At 42.6% G+C, this 16,288-nt stretch overlaps 1 protein-coding gene across 4 annotated transcripts in view; it reads right to left on the minus strand.

Moving 5' to 3' along the window:
• LOC139407159 (dnaJ homolog subfamily C member 5-like) overlaps positions 1-8,642 on the minus strand; it is a 34,325-nt gene extending 25,683 nt beyond the window's left edge. For 2 of the 4 annotated variants that reach the window (XM_071150659.1, XM_071150660.1), the window contains exon 1: positions 8,247-8,543. The gene's annotated coding sequence lies outside the window, so the exon portion shown is untranslated. Of the gene's footprint in view, positions 1-8,246 lie in introns of all 4 variants that reach the window. The other 2 variants (XM_071150661.1, XM_071150658.1) reach the window with 2 other exon arrangements.
• Positions 8,643-16,288: the final 7,646 nt, after the last annotated feature.

Consider the following 16,288-nt stretch of genomic DNA (forward strand, 5'->3'; position numbering starts at 1 on the left):
TTGCATTTTTTACCAAAATGTCATTGAGGTGCTGTTTCAGTGTAGTTTCTTATTATTTAGTTTCGTCACATGATTTCTCAATGTTCAGTACATTTGCCAATCGATTGTGCAGCCAGACTTATTTTCCATACCTTTTGCCTATTCCCTCTTTTCAATTCCTTATCAACCCACAGGGATTTAACAGTTTGTCATTTTCTTGATGGGTGCATGCTTATTAGTAACTGGGATAAGCACTTTGATAAATGTGTCAAGTGCAGCATCTGCATCCGTTTGCTCCTAATTACACACCATAGACCAACAAATATTATTTACATCAACAACATAGGAATCACTACAAAACTTCTTGTATGACCTCATACAGTTGTGGCCAAAAGTTCAGAATGACACAAATATTAATTTCCACAAAGTTTGCTGTTTCAGTGTCTTTAGATATTTTTGTCAGATGTTACTATGGAATACTGAAGTATAATTACAAGCATTGAAGTTGAAACATGAAGTTGATGCAAAGAGTCAATATTTGCAGTGTTGACCCTTCTTTTTCAAGACCTCTGCAATCCGCCCTGGCATGCTGTCAATTAACTTCTGGGCCACTGATGGCAGCCCATTCTTGCATAATCAATGCTTGGAGTTTGTCAGAATTTCTGGGTTTTTGTTTGTCCGCCCGACTCTTGGGGATTGACCACAAGTTCTCAATGGGATTAAGTCTGGAGAATATCCTGGCCATGGACCCAAAATATCTATGTTTTGTTCCCCGAGCCACTTTGTTATCACTTTTGCCTTATGGCAAGGTGCTCCATTATGCTGGAAAAGACATTGTTCGTCACCAAACTGTTCATGGATGGTTGGGAGAAGTTACTCCCGGAGGATGTGTTGGTACTAGAGGTCGGCCGATTATGATTTTCCAATGCCGATTCCGATTAAAACGGCCGATTTTTAAAATGAATTTATAATGACAATTACAACAATACTGAATTAACACTTATTTTAACTAAATATAATACATCAATAAAATCAATTTAGACTCAAATAAATAATGAAACATGTGCAATTTGGTTTAAATAATGCAAAAACAAAGTGTTGGAGAAGAAAGTAAAAGTGCAATATGTGCCATGTAAGAAAGCTAACATTTAAGTTCCTTGCTCAGAACATGAGAACATATGAAAGTTGGTGGTTCCTTTTAACACGAGACTTCAATATTCCAAGGTAAGAGGTTTTAGGTTGTAGTTAATATAGTATTTATAGGACTATTTCCCTCTATACAATTTGTATTTCATATACCTTTGACGATTGGATTTCTTATAGGCACTATAGTATTGCCAGTGTAACAGTATAGCTTCCGTCCCTCTCCTCGCCCCTACCTGGGCTTGAACCAGGAACACAACAACAGCCAGAAGCATCGTTATCCATCGCTCCACAAAAGCCACGGCCCTTGCAGAGCAAGGGGAATAACTACTCCAAGTCTCAGAGCGAGTTACGTTTGAAACGCTATTAGCGCACACCCAGCTAACTAGCTAGCCATTTCACATCGGTTACACCAGCCTTTAGGCTGATAGGCTTGAAGTCATAAACAGCGCTGTGCTTGCAAAGAGCTGCTAGCAAAACGCACGAAAGTGCTGTTTGAATGAATGATTACGAGCCTGCTGCTGCAGCCAGGCTGCCCAAACTGTTGCATATACCCTGACTCTGCGTGCAATGAACGCAAGAGAAATGACAATTTCACCTGGTTAATATTGCCTGCTATCCCGGATTAGTAGTTATAACTAGTGATTATGATTGATTGTTTTTTATAAGTTAAGTTTAATGCTAGCTAGCAACTTACCTTGGCTTCTACTGCATTCGCGTAACAGGCAGGCAATGGTTAGAGCGTTGGACTAGTTAACTGTAAGGTTGCAAGATTGATTCTTCGAGCTGACAAGGTGAAAATCTGTCATTCTGCCCCTGAACAAGGCAGTTAACCCAACGTTCCTAGACCGTCATTGAAAATAAGAATGTGTTCTTAACCAGTTGCGACGAGCAAACCCGGATCCGGGATCCTATTTATAGGCCCTAAGCTCATTACCATAACGCAACGTTAACTATTCATGAAAATCGCAAATTAAATGAAATATGCTAGCTCTCAAGCTTAGCCTTTTGTTAACAACACTGTCATCTCAGATTTTCAAAATATTATTTTGAACCATAGCAAAACAAGCATTTGTGTAAGAGTATTGATACCTAGCGTAGCATTTAGCGTAGCATTTAGCATAGCATTCAGCGTGCAACATTTTCACAAAAACAAGAAAAGCCTTCAAATAAAATAATTTACCTTTGAAGAACTTCAGATGTTTTCAATGAGGACACTGTTAGATAGCAAATGTTCAGTTTTTCCCAAAAAGATTCTTTGTGTATTAGAAATCGCTCCGTTTTGTACATCACGTTTGGCTACCAAAAAATCCTGTATCCAGGAGTGTATTTATCCCCGCAAGCTCATTAGCATAACGCAACGTTAACTATTCATGAAAATCGCAAATGAAATGAAATAAATATGCTAGCTCTGAAGCTTAGCCTTTTGTTAACAACACTGTCATCTCAGATTTTCAAAATATGCTTTTCAACCATAGCAAAACAAGCATTTGTGTAACAGTATTGATAGCTAACATGCCATTTAGTAGCCTAGCATCCAGCGTGCAACATTTTCACAAAAACAAGAAAAGCCTTCAAATAAAATCATTTACCTTTGAAGAACTTCGGATGTTTTCAATGAGGAGACTCTCAGATAGCAAATGTTCAGTTTTTCCAAAAAGATTATTTGTGTATTAGAAATCGCTCCGTTTTGTACATCAAATTTGGCTACCCAAAAAAAAACGAAAATTCAGTCATCAAAACGCCTAACTTTTTTCCAAATTAACTCCATAATATCGATTGAAACATGGCAAACGTTGTTTAGAATCAATCCTCAAGGTGTTTTTCACATATCTCTTCAATGATATCGTTCGTGGAAGCCTGGTCACTTCTCTCTATCAAATAGAAAAATAGTTGCACCTGGCGTTTGCGCACCAATTTCGACGCAGGACACCAGGCGGACACCTGGCAAATGTAGTCTCTTATGGTCAATCTTCCAATGATATGCCTACAAATGTCACAATGCTGCCGACACCTTGGCGAAACGGCAGAAGGTCTAAGCTTATTCCTGTCGCATTCACAGCCATATAAGGAGACAATGGAAAACAGCGCCTCAGAAATTTTGCTCATTTCCTGTTTGAAGTTTCATCTTGGTTTCGCCTGTAGCATCAGTTCTGGGGCACTCACAGACAATATCTTTGCAGATTTTGAAACGTCAGTGTGTTTTCTTTCCAAAGCTGTCAATTATATGCATAGTCGAGCATCTTTTCGTGACAAAATATCTTCGCCTCACTGTGCGTGCAAATGCACTCACACCTGCCTGCTGCCATTCCTGAGCAAGCTCTGCACTGGAGGTGCCCCAATCCTGCAGCTGAATCAACTTTAGGAGACGGTCCTGACGCTTGCTGGACTTTCTTGGGTGCCCTGAAGCCTTCTTCACAACAATTGAACCGCTCTCCTTGAAGTTCTTGATGATCCGATAAATAGTTGATTTAGGTGCAATCTTCCTGGCAGCAATATCCTTGCCTGTGAAGCCCTTTTTGTGCAAAGCAATGATAACGGCACGTGTTTCCTTCCAGATAACCATGGTTGACAGAGGAAGAACAATGATTCCAAGCACCACCCTCCTTTTGAAGCTTCCAGTCTGTTATTCAAACTCAATCAGCATGACAGAGTGATCGCCAACCTTGTCAACACTCACACATGTGTTAACGAGAGAATCACTGACATGTCAGCTGGTTCTTTTGTGGAAGGGCTGAAATGCAGTGGATTCATCTGATCACTCTTCATAACATTCTGGAGTATATGCAAATTGCCATCATACAAACTGAGGCAGCAGACTGTGTGAAAATTAATGTGTGTCATTCTCAAAACTTTTGGCCACGACTCTACACTATATTAGGCCCAGCCTTTGGAACTTTGGTTTTCCTACATCCGATGGATTTGGATACTGCTTTCAAGCTAATTTCTTCAGCAATAGTAAAGATGTGATCAATACATGTTGATAATTTCATTCCTGAGCTGTTTGTAACTACCCTGGTAGGTTGACTGATAACCTGAACCAGGTTGCAGGCACTGGTTACAATTAGAAGCGTTTCCTTGACGAAAGCCAGTCAGTATTTAAATCAACCAGAAAAATATACCTCTCTTGGTATCCCATACAATATCAAGCATTTCACACGTTATCCAGATTCTGACTGTTAGCACATGGTGGTCTATAGCAGCTTCCCACAAGAATGGGCTTTAGGTGAGGCAGATGAACCTGTAGCCATATTACGTCAACAGTATTTAACATGAGATCCTCTAAGCTTTACAGGAATGTCTTTCTGAATATAAACAGCAATACCACCACAACTGGCACTTCTGTCTTTTCTGTAAATGTTATAACCTTGTATTGCTACCACTGTATCTATTCAAAATATGAATGTCATCTGTTACTAGCAAGTTATTAATTCCATAAACCTTGTTTCTTAAGCTACATTCTGTGGTCCTGAGCAGGTTCTCATCAAGGATCTCTCTCTACCTTGCTCCAATCATCTTTCCTTTGATCCTGGCTAGTCTCCCAGTCCCTGCCGCTGAAAAACAACCCCACAGCATGATGCTGCCACCACCACCACCACCACCACGCTTCACCATAAGGATGGTGCCAGGTTTCCTCCAGAAGTGACGCTTGGCATTCAGGTCAAAGAGTCAATCTTGGTTTCATCAGACCAGAGAATCTTGTTTCTCATGATCTGAGAGTCATTTAGGTGCCTTTTGGACAACTCCAAGCCAGCTGTCATTTGCCTTTTACTGAGGATGGCTTCCGTCTAGCGACTCTACCAAAAAGGCCTGATTGGTGGAGATCTGCAGAGATGGTTGTCCTCCTGGAAGGTTCGCCTATCTCCACAGAGGAACTCTATCAGAGTGACCATTTGGTTCTTGGTCACCTTCCTGACCATGGCCCTTCACCCCAGATTGCTCAGTTTGGCTGGGCGGTCAGCTCTCGGAAGAGTCTTGGTGGTTCCAAACTTCTTACATTTAAGAATGGAGGCCACTGTGCTCTTGGCGACCTTCAATGCTGATCAATGGAAACAGGATGCACCTGAGCTCAAAGGGTCTGAAAACTTACGTAAATAAGGCATTTCATTTCTTTACTTGTTTCGCTTTGACATTATGGAGTATTGTGTGTAGATTGACAAGGATTTTTATTTTATTTAATCCATTTTAGAATAAGGCTGCAACGTAACAAAATGTGGAAAAAGTCAAGGGGTCTGAATACTTTCCAAATGCATTGAATAATATCATTGTCATACCATATGCTACTACAGACACAAATTTGTTTCACTAATAGATAGATCTGCTGACAAAAGGGCAATAAAAGAAAACAGTTTGAGATATATTTTCTGTGACAGAAGATTGTGGAAACACAGCAGCTACACGTTGCTAGGAAACATGGCAGTGAGGGCTGCCTGTAAGGGTGTGATCATCAGCAGCATTATGCAAAAGCTAGCTCACACGACATAAACCCGTAGCTGTAACATTACTAGCTACAGATAAGAGATTGAATGGATTCCTCAATCTTAATTATGTCTTGCAGTTAGTAAAAGCATAGAGTGGAGAGGATGAGGAGCTCTGCGGACCCATGCATTCAGTTCAGCTGGTACCTAGTCAAACTCGGCTGGCAGAACGAGTGTGCTCGCACTCACTTCAAGACCTTTCCTTTTAAAACGAGAACATAGCGGGAACAGTACTGTTTGTCCATTTAATGACGCCATAGCCAGTATACACTTCCTCAAAAAAGTCAGAATTAAAAGAACAAGAAATCGGTAATTCATTTTGACGTTTTTGCCGAAGAGATCTTAGTAGCGCAATTTTACATCTAATTAAGATATTTGGTGCAGTATTTTTCAATGAAAAAACATTCATGAAAACGAGTTGTCTCTAGTTGAATGACAAATAATTTATTGAAGAATCCCTAATGTTGACCAATTACAGACAAAGAGGCATAGACTTCACCTCTGAACTTCGGCTTGCCTCCAGAAAAAAATTACGTGACCGAACAGCCGAGAAAACCCTCATCGAAGTCCAAAACAAACGACAACGTCACAAAATGTCATAATATATGCACAAACTCTACCAAACTGTATGGGCTGGGAAGCATTCAGACGTAATTTAGCTATTCATTGTAGGCATTGCGATTTGTAGAGTTGCTATTTTCTCGTGTCAATTAACTTGACATTCCTGTCTTGCAGAAAATAACACACAGAACGAGCAGTATGGCTGGTGGCATTGTCATGCTGCAAGGTCATGTCAGGATGAGCCTGCAGGAAGGGTACCACATGAGGGAGGAGGATGTCTTCCCTGTAACGCACAGCGTTGAGATTGCCGGCAATGACAAGCTCAGTCCGATGATGCTGTGACACACTGCCCCAGACCATGACGGACCCTCCACCTCGATCCCGCTCTAGAGTACAGGCCTCGGTGTTACACTCATTCCTTCGACGATAAACGCGAATCCGACCATCACTCCTGGTGAGACAAACCCGTGACTCGTCAGTGAAGAGCACTTTTTGTCAGTCCTGTCTGGTCCAGCGACCGTGGGCTTGTAGGCCTTACAACAGGCCTACAAGCCCTCAGTCAAGCACCTCTCAGCCTATTGCGGACAGACTGAGCACTGATGGAGGGATTGTGTGTTCCTGGTGTAACTCGGGCAGTTGTTGTTGCCATCCTGTACCTGTCCCGCAGGTGTGATGTTTGGATGTACCGATCCTGTGCAGGTGTTGTTACACATGGTCTGCCACTGCGAGGACGATCAGCTGTACATCCTGTCTCCCTGTAGCACTGACTTAGGCGTCTCACAGTACAGACATTATAATTTATTGCCCCAGCCACGTCTGCAGTCCTCATGACTCCTTGCAGCATGCTTAAGGCACGTTCAAGCAGATGAGCAGGGACCCTGTGCACATTCTTTTGATGTTTTTCAGAGTCAGTAGAAAAGCCTCTTTAGTGTCCTACATTTTCATAACTGTGACCTTAATTGCCTACCGTCTGAAGGGATATTTTCTTTTTTTGCTGAGATAGATATATCTAGCCATCTGTCACACACAATAGCTCTTAATTTATATGGGTGATCCTTAGATGCTACATCCATTTTTGGACGTATGCAGGTATGACATATGTACCCATTGATTCCTGAATAATATAACGAATAATTGCCTTTTTTTTAAAAAAATATATATATATATATGTCCAAAAATGGATGTAGCACCTAAGGATTGCCCATATAAATTAAGACCAACAAGCAAATGTTTGTAGCCAATTTAGATTTTGTGGCTGTGGAATTTGACTGTGAAATCTGATTTAGTGGATACAGACTCAGTGAAAACGTGTAACCACTGCTGTGTCCTTGCACAACCATAATCCCCTGCTAATCTCCACATGGAGAATTACAAACAATTTTTACATCCTGTCTTTACCCCATTCTTTGTTATTGAATGATCTAACGTTAGTACTGCAGATGTAGTAAGCCATCTAACGTTATTTAGCTAGCTAATGAACTAGTAATGACATTTCTATTTTCCTCGCACATGGATCACGTTAGTAGGCGTTCTGTCAATCAATGTTGTCAATAACGTTTGGGGAGTGATTAGCTATTAGCTAGCTAACTAATATGATCAGATTCATGCTTGACGTGGTCTACTGTGTTGGTTAGTAATGCGAAACAGGTGGATGGACATCAACCGATACTTCTAAATGTGTTTCAACTGCAAAAGCCGAAGGGCTGCTTCGCTGTAATTTAGCAGCTAACGTTAACAAGCTCGCTACGATGATAGCTACTGGATGTCAGAATTAGCTAGCGAACGTTCAAACGTTAAAATAAATTATATTTAACCAATCCAACACTGTTCAACCCCATGCCAGAATACGTTGCTTTGATTTCCACCATGCCCATGGTCTTCTAGGTGTGGAGTATGGACTGTCACCCACTAAGCACCCAGAGACTAAACCGAGACCCATAGTAACGTTAGTAGGAAACCATCTTTGAAGAGACCGCTCGCGACACACTAGCTAGCGGCTAGTTCTCCATTTAGCCAAAACCGGCTAGCGTAGCTCGAAATCCTTTCCCGTGGCTCAGGTCAGGGTGACTTTACGGCGCATCTTACCTTGTACGGAGAGGTATATTTCGCTGTAGCTGGATCATAGAGGCATCCACTTTGTATTTCAAGAATGCCAGATAATGGCTCAGAATGTCTCTGCCCCTCCTAAAAATGCTAGCAGCTATAGACTATCGTTTCAGTACTGTTAGCCATACAGACAAGCGAGGTCTGATTGGTTGATTCCCTCTTCTCAGAAGCAGGGGACAGCGTCGTCATGTCGTTACACGAATTATTTGTAATTAATGTTTAAATTCAAAGAAAATGCATCTTGGTTTTTCTAACTACTGTAAATATGTCTATGAAAACTATAAAATTGTTACAACTAACTATGATTAGTTAAGTCAGGTTTCTGGAATGGTCTTATAATTGGACCACCACTACCACACTAGTCACAGATAGAATAAGACAGATATTTCACTGGTTGCATAAATGTGAAGCATCCGGTTGGCGGTTCCACTCACTACCAAATATGGCAGTGAGAAGAAGCCCAGTTTGAACGATAGATATTGGCAGACGTTATGCTAATTTACTCATCGATAGAACATTTGATCTCAATACAGTTTTCTGTTCCCAAAACTACAATATGTTCCGAACAGAGTGGACTAAGTTTTGTAGACTTTACCCTTTGCCAAAGTTTTTAAAAAGTGCGTTGTTTAGGAGTGCAAAGGCGAATTTAGTTATTGGACACGCGCACAACAGAAATATGCAATTGAATGCTAGAACGCGCCAATAGGATATCGCTAGCTCGTGCTTGGCTCTGTACACCTCCTTGCTTGTTCTGTCCACTTTGGCTTGTTTGTTCCCATTTGAAATGACGGGCTGTTGTCCATCTTGGTTTAGTTATATATAAAAAAAATTGCTACAGTCATAGAACAATGAGCCAGATGTTTACCGGATATATAAATCTGAAGCATCCGGTTGGGGTTTCTACTCACCACCAAATATGGTGATGAGAGGAAGCCCAGTGGCTGGGAGAAGAATAAAATGGAGTGAGATAGATTTGTGTCGACATTCTGCAAATACAGTTATTTTCCCAAAACTATAATATTTTACGAACAGTGTACAATTTTGTAGACTTTACTGTTTGAGAAGTTACAAAATACTGCAAGGGAAAATTGAGTTATTGCAGAAGCCACTTAAGAATAGGCATCAATTCAATTCAAATATATTTATTGGCATAGGAAACATGTTTACACTGCCAAAGCAGCTGAAATAAATCCGAAATTAACAGTAAACATTATACTCAAATGTTTCAAAGGAATGGAGGCATTTAAAATGTCATATTATGGCTATGGACAGTGTTGTAACAATGTTCAAATAAATAAATTGTGTTCTTCACTGGTTACCCTTTTCTTGTGGTAACAGATCACAAATATTTCTGCTGTGATGGCACACTATGGTATTTAACCTAATAGATATGGGAATTAATCCAAATTGGATTCGTTTTCAAATTCTTTGTGGGTCTGTGTAATCTGAGGGAAATATGTCTCTCTAATATGGTCATACATATTTTGCAGAAGGTTAGGAAGTACAGCTCAGTTTCCACCTTAATGTGTGGGCAGTGTGCACATAGCCTGTATTCTCGAGAGCCAGGTCTGCCTACAGCGGACTCTATTGTAAGGCTATGCTCACAGTCTGTACATCGTCAAAGCTTTCCTTAGGTTTGGGTCAGTCACAGTGGTCAGGTATTCTGCCACTGTGTACTCTCTGTTTAGGGCCAAATAGCTTTCCAGTTTGGAAAGAATTAACAAAAAAACAGAGCAATGTGTCAACTATCTTTTTGTTTTCTCATGATCTGGTTGGGTCTAAATGTGTTTCTGTCCTGGGGCTGTTTGTGATTGTGAACAGAGCCCCAGGACCCGCTTGCTTAGGGGACTCTTCTCTAGGTTAACCGCTCTGTAGTTGATGGTTTGTTATGGAAGGTCTGGGAATCGCTTACTTTTAGGTGGTTGTAGAATTTAACAGCTCTTTTCTGGATTTTGAAAATTAGCGGGTATCGTCCTAAATCTGCTCTTCATGCATTATTTGGAGTTTTACGTTGTACACACAGGATGTTTTTGCAGAATTGTGCGTGCAGTCTCAATTGGGTGTTTGTCCCATTTTGTCCCTCACAACCATAAAAGGGCAATGGGTTTTATAACAGATTCAAGTATTTTTTGTGTTGCCAAATCCTAATTTGTCGAATTTGATGTTTCTTTTGATGGTGTACAAGACCCTTCTTGCCTGGTCTCTCAGATCATTCACAGCCTTGTGGAAGTTACCTCGGCCTAAACATCAGCGCCACAGGTATGCATAGTTTTTTATGTGCTCTAGGGCAACAGTGTCTAGGAGGAATTTGTATTTGTGGTCCTGGCAACTGGTCCTGGCAAAACACCATTATTTTTGTCTTACTGAGATTTACTGTCAGGGCCAAGGTATGACTGAATCTGTGCAGAAGTTCTAAATGGTGCTGTAAGCCCTCCTTGGTTGGTTGACAGGAGCGCCAGATAATCAGCAAACAGACACTTGACTTCAGATTCTAGTTGGGTGAGGGTCGGGTTCTGCAGACTGTTCTAGTGCCCTCGCCAATACGTTGATATGCTCAAGCTGCATCCGTCTCACCCCATAGCCCTGTGGATCTTGCCAATTTTAACCGCATACTTGTTGGTGTACATTTTAAAATATATTATGTTGTTTTAGATTTTGCCTTAGTTTGGTTAGTTTGTTTATCAATTAGGGTGTGAAGGATGAATACATGGTCTGTTGTACGGTAATTTGGTAAAAAGCCAATTTAATATTTGCTTAGTACATCGTTTTCCCTGTGGAAATGCACTAGTGTGCTGTTAATGGGGATGATTTTCCCAAGTTCGCTTTTGACACATATCCCACAGTAGTCATTGGGGTAAAACTAGTCTTCACTTTTGTGGATTGGGTTTATCAGTCCTTGGTTCCAAATATTGGGGAAGATGCCAAAGCTGAGTATGATGTTAAAGAGTTTAAGTATAGCCAATTGTAATTTGTGGTCTGTATATTTTATACATTTCATTTAGGATACCAACAACACCACAGGCCTTCTTGGGTCAAAAGGTTTGTATGTAACAGAAATATGCAAATATGTGCCAGAACACGCCAATAGGATCACAGCTCGTACTTGGCTCTGCCCACCTCCTTGCTTGCATTGCCACCTAGTGTTTGAAGACAACTGAGGTGTATTCATTAGTTGTATACACTTGAAAATATTTTGTCTGAAACTAGGAACCTACATTTTACATTTTAGACATTCAGCAGATGCTGTCATCCAGAGAGTGCCTTGCTCAGGTGCACATCAATAGATTTTTTATGCATACCAAACTGCAGCCATGATAAAATGTCCATTGGGGTGGGGGCAGGCTAAAAAGTTAGTTGAGGGGGAGGTAATGTCCGCAGAGAACAGGAGGGGGACAAGGTAGTTGACTAGTGGTGGCTCTTCCACAGCCTGATGGTCTGGGGGTTATTGGCCAGTCTTGCAGTTGTTGCTATGATGCTCCAACGCAGGTAGTATAGGAGTAATGGAAACTGAGATAACAAGCCCTTGCTCGGGTAGCTGGGGTCCCTGGTGACCTTCTTGGCCTTCCTGAGACACCTTGTGTTGTAGGTGTCCTGGTGGAGGTTGAGTTGGAGGTTGTTTTACCTGGCACCACGCCATCAGTGCCTACCTCCTCCCTGTAGGTGTCTTGTCGTTGTTGGTAATCAAGGCCTACTACTCTCGTGTCAAATCAAATCAAATTTTATTTGTCACATACACATGGTTAGCAGATGTTAATGCGAGTGTAGCGAAATGCTTGTGCTTCTAGTTCCGACAATGCAGTAATAACCAACAAGTAATCTAACTAACAATTCCAAAACTACTGTCTTGTACACAGTGTGAGGGGATAAAGAATATGTACATAAGGATATATGAATGAGTGATGGTACAGAGCAGCATAGGCAAGATACAGTAGATGGTATCGAGTACAGTATATACATATGAGATGAGTATGTAAACAAAGTGGCATAGTTAAAGTGGCTAGTGATACATGTATTACATAAGGATACAGTCGATGATATAGAGTACAGTATATACGTATGCGTATGAGATGAATAATGTAGGGTAAGTAACATTATATAAGGTAGCATTGTTTAAAGTGGCTAGTGATATATTTACATCATTTCCCATCAATTCCAATTATTAAAGCGGCTGGAGTTGAGTCAGTGTCAGTGTGTTGGCAGCAGCCACTCAATGTTAGTGGTGGCTGTTTAACAGTCTGATGGCCTTGAGATAGAAGCTGTTTTTCAGTCTCTCGGTCCCAGCTTTGATGCACCTGTACTGACCTCGCCTTCTGGATGATAGCGGGGTGAACAGGCAGTGGCTCGGGTGGTTGATGTCCTTGATGATCTTTATGGCCTTCCTGTGACATCGGGTGGTGTAGGTGTCCTGGAGGGCAGGTAGTTTGCCCCCGGTGATGCGTTGTGCAGACCTCACTACCCTCTGGAGAGCCTTACGGTTGAGGGCAGAGCAGTTGCCGTACCAGGCGGTGATACAGCCCGCCAGGATGCTCTCGATTGTGCATCTGTAGAAGTTTGTGAGTGCTTTTGGTGACAAGCCGAATTTCTTCAGCCTCCTGAGGTTGAAGAGGCGCTGCTACGCCTTCTTCACAATGCTGTCTGTGTGAGTGGACCAATTCAGTTTGTCTGTGATGTGTATGCCGAGGAACTTAAAACTTGCTACCCTCTCCACTACTGTGCCATCGATGTGGATAGGGGGGTGTTCCCTCTGCTGTTTCCTGAAGTCCACAATCATCTCCTTAGTTTTGTTGACGTTGAGTGTGAGGTTATTTTCCTGACACCACACTCCGAGGGCCCTCACCTCCTCCCTGTAGGCCGTCTCGTCGTTGTTGGTAATCAAGCCTACCACTGTTGTGTCGTCCGCAAACTTGATGATTGAGTTGGAGGCGTGCGTGGCCACGCAGTCGTGGGTGAACAGGGAGTACAGGAGAGGGCTCAGAACGCACCCTTGTGGGGCCCCAGTGTTGAGGATCAGCGGGGAGGAGATGTTGTTGCCTACCCTCACCACCTGGGGGCGGCCCGTCAGGAAGTCCAGTACCCAGTTGCACAGGGCGGGGTCGAGACCCAGGGTCTCGAGCTTGATGACGAGCTTGGAGGGTACTATGGCGTTGAATGCCGAGCTGTAGTCAATGACCAGCATTCTCACATAGGTATTCCTCTTGTCCAGATGGGTTAGGGCAGTGTGCAGTGTGGTTGAGATTGCATCGTCTGTGGACCTATTTGGGCGGTAAGCAAATTGGAGTGGGTCTACGGTGTCAGGTAGGGTGGAGGTGATATGGTCCTTGACTAGTCTCTCAAAGCACTTCATGATGACGGAAGTGAGTGCTACGGGGCGGTAGTCGTTTAGCTCAGTTACCTTAGCTTTCTTGGGAACAGGAACAATGGTGGCCCTCTTGAAGCATGTGGGAACAGCAGACTGGTATAGGGATTGATTGAATATGTCCGTAAACACACCGGCCAGCTGGTCTGCGCATGCTCTGAGGGCGCGGCTGGGGATGCCGTCTGGGCCTGCAGCCTTGCGAGGGTTAACACGTTTAAAATGTCTTACTCACCTCGGCTGCAGTGAAGGAGAGACCGCAAGTTTTCGTTGCAGGCCGTGTCAGTGACACTGTATTGTCCTCAAAGCGGGCAAAAAAGTTATTTAGTCTGCCTGGGAGCAGGACATCCTGGTCCGTGACTGGGCTGGATTTCTTCCTGTAGTCCGTGATTGACTGTAGACCCTGCCACATGCCTCTTGTGTCTGAGCCGTTGAATTGAGATTCTACTTTGTCTCTGTACTGACGCTTAGCTTGTTTGATAGCCTTGCGGAGGGAATAGCTGCACTGTTTGTATTCGGTCATGTCACCAGCAAACTTGATGAAGGAGTTGGAACTGTGTGAGGCCACGCAGTAGTGGGTATACAGGGAATACAGGAGGGGACTGATGACGCACCCTTGTGGGGTCCCACACGTTGAGAATCAGTGTCGAGGTGGTAATGTTGCCTACCTTCACCACCTGGGGGCGGCCCGTCAGAAAGTCCAGGTTCCAATTGCATAGACTTCAGTCCCAGGGCCGTGAGCTTAGAAGGCACTATGGTTTTGAAGGCTGAGCTGTAGTCAATGAACAGCATCCTCACATAAGCATTTATTTTGTCCAAGTGGGTGAGGGCAGTGTGCAGTGCAATAGCAATTGCGTCATCTGTGTATCTGTCAGGGCGGTAGGCAAAACGTTCTTACGTCCTTCGTGGAGACAGTAATTACAGTGCCTTGCGAAAGTATTCGGCCCCCTTGAACTTTGCGACCTTTTGCCACATTTCAGGCTTCAAACAAAGATATAAAACTGTATTTTTTTGTGAAGAATCAACAACAAGTGGGACACAATCATGAAGTGGAACGACATTTATTGGATATTTCAAACTTTTTTAACAAATCAAAAACTGAAAAATTGGGCGTGCAAAATTATTCAGCCCCCTTAAATTAATACTTTGTAGAACCACCTTTTGCTGCGATTACAACTGTAAATCGCTTGAGGTATGTCTCTATCAGTTTTGAAAATCGAGAGACTGAAATGTTACCCCATTCCTCCTTGCAAAACAGCTCGAGCTCAGTGAGGTTGGATGGAGAGCATTTGTGAACAGCAGTTTTCAGTTCTTTCCACAGATTCTCGATTGGATTCAGGTCTGGACTTTGACTTGGCCATTCTAACACCTGGATGTGTTTATTTTTGAACCATTCCATTGTAGATTTTGCTTTATGTTTTGGATCATTGTCTTGTTGGAAGACAAATCTCTGTCCCAGTCTCAGGTCTTTTGCAGACTCCATCAGGTTTTCTTCCAGAATGGTCCTGTATTTGGCTCCATCCATCTTCCCATCAATTTTAACCATCTTCCCTGTCCCTGCTGAAGAAAAGCAGGCCCAAACCATGATGCTGCCACCACCATGTTTGACAGTGGGGATGGTGTGTTCAGCTGCGTTGCTTTTACGCCAAACATAACGTTTTGCATTGTTGCCAAAAAGTTCAATTTTGGTTTCATCTGACCAGAGCACCTTCTTCCACATGTTTGGTGTGTCTCCCAGGTGGCTTGTGGCAAACTTTACACAACACTTTGTATGGATATCTTTAAGAAATGGCTTTCTTGCCACTCTTCCATAAAGGCCAGATTTGTGCAATATACGACTGATTGTTGTCCTATGGACAGAGTCTCCCACCTCAGCTGTAGATCTCTGCAGTTCATCCAGAGTGATCATGGGCCTCTTGGCTGCATCTCTGATCAGTCTTCTCCTTGTATGAGCTGAAAGTTTAGAGGGACGGCCAGGTCTTGGTAGATTTGCAGTGGTCTGATACTCCTTCCATTTCAATATTATCGCTTGCACAGTGCTCCTTGGGATGTTTAAAGCTTGGGAAATCTTTTTGTATCCAAATCCGGCTTTAAACTTCTTCACAACAGTATCTCGGACCTGCCTGGTGTGTTCCTTGTTCTTCATGATGCTCTCTGCGCTTTTAACGGACCTCTGAGACTATCACAGTGCAGGTGCATTTATACGGAGACTTGATTACACACAGGTGGATTGTATTTATCCTCATTAGTCATTTAGGTCAACATTGGATCATTCAGAGATCCTCACTGAACTTCTGGAGAGAGTTTGCTGCACTTAAAGTAAAGGGGCTGAATAATTTTGCACGCCCAATTTTTCAGTTTTTGATTTGTTAAAAAGGTTTGAAATATCCAATAAATGTCGTTCCACTTCATGATTGTGTCCCACTTGTTGTTGATTCTTCACAAAAAAATACAGTTTTATATCTTTATGTTTGAAGCCTGAAATGTGGCAAAAGGTCACAAAGTTCAAGGGGGCCGAATACTTTCGCAAGGCACTGTAAGTAGCCCTCATTATCCTCGGGGGCTCTCCTCGGCAGCTCAGTCGTTGTGCTTGAAGTATGACAAAAAGGTGTTTAGCTCATCCGGTCGGGCGGCGTTGATGTGTGCTAATGTGGCTGGCTTTCTTTTT

This window comes from Oncorhynchus clarkii, chromosome 4, assembly GCF_045791955.1.
Source record: "Oncorhynchus clarkii lewisi isolate Uvic-CL-2024 chromosome 4, UVic_Ocla_1.0, whole genome shotgun sequence".
NCBI classification, from domain to species: domain Eukaryota; kingdom Metazoa; phylum Chordata; class Actinopteri; order Salmoniformes; family Salmonidae; genus Oncorhynchus; species Oncorhynchus clarkii.